Raw genomic sequence first — 1,440 nt, 5'->3', positions numbered from 1 at the left:
TACTATGAAGGACTTCGTCATTTACTATGACGCTTCCCATCAATGGTTAGGCTGTGTCCTAATGCAAGAGCGCAGAGTGATTGCTTATGCCTCTCGTCAACTGCGCCCTCACAAAGAAAACTACCCAGTTCACGACCTTGAGCTTGCTGCTGTCATTCATGCTCTAAAGCAGTGGCGACATTACCTTCTCGGTAATCGTTGCGAGATCTTCACCGACCACCAAAGTCTGAAGTATCTGTTTACTCAGCCAGACCTAAACCTCCATCAGCAGAGATGGATGGAGACTGTTGCGGACTTTGACATGGGTATATCCTATACCCTAGGCAAGGCTAATGTAATGGCTGATGCCTTGAGCCGCAAGTCCTACTGCAACCACCTCCAGGTTCACAAGGTTCATCACTCGCTTGTTGAAGAATTCAGAAAGCTGAACCTCCATATTGTCCCCCCTGGTGCCCTCGCTCCCCCTCCTAAGGAGTTTCACAAGATGAACCTCCGTGTTGTTTCCCAGGGTTCCCTCAATACCCTGGCTATCGAACCAGATCTCTTGGACTCCATCAAGAGAATTCAGGGATATGACTCTCAAGCCCACAAGATTAAGCACTACCTCATAGAAGGCAAGCCCTCCTTCTTCACTATTGTTGATGATGGCACCTTGTACTTCAAGGGCCACCTAGTGGTGCCATGTTCAGAGAAAAACCATGATATGACACAGGAGGTTATGAAAGAAGATCATGATACGCCTTTGTCTATTCATCCCGGTAGTACAAAGATGTACCACGACATCCGTCAGAGATTCTGGTGGTCTAATATGAAGCAAGACATTGCTCGTTATGTTGCTAAGTGTGACGTTTGCCGTCGTATCAATGCTGAGCATCAAAGGCCTGCTGGAACTCTGCGACCTATCTCTATTCCTGAATGGAAATGGGACCATGTTGAAATGAACTTCATCACTGTATTTCCCAAATCGCAGAAAGGCAATGATGCTATTCTTGTCTTCATTGACCCGCTTTCTTAAGTTGCACATTTTCTGGCGGTCAAAGAAACAATCACTGTTAGTCAGCTTGCAACTCTCTACATGTCCAGAATTGTTTCACTTCACGGTATTCCACTGGTTATCAGTTCGGACCGTGGCAGCTTGTTCACTTCAAGATTCTGGGCAAGTTTCCAAGAAGCTATGGGAACTCATCTGTCGTTCAGTATGTCGTTTCATCCTCAGTCGCAAGGACAAGTTGAACGTGTCAACCAAGTTCTTGAAGACATACTTCGAGCTTGTGTAATTTCCTTCGGCAAGAAATGGGAGGAGTCTCTTCCATATGCCGTGTTCTCTTATAATAATAGCTATCAAGCTAGTCTGAAGATGGCCCCCTTCGAAGTGTTATATGGACGAAAGTGTCGGACCCCTCTGAACTGGTCAGAAACTGGGGAACCTCCACTCTTCGG

Source organism: Triticum dicoccoides, chromosome 2A, assembly GCF_002162155.2.
Source record: "Triticum dicoccoides isolate Atlit2015 ecotype Zavitan chromosome 2A, WEW_v2.0, whole genome shotgun sequence".
Taxonomy (NCBI): Eukaryota; Viridiplantae; Streptophyta; class Magnoliopsida; order Poales; family Poaceae; genus Triticum; species Triticum dicoccoides.
This window is presented reverse-complemented; position numbering follows the sequence as displayed.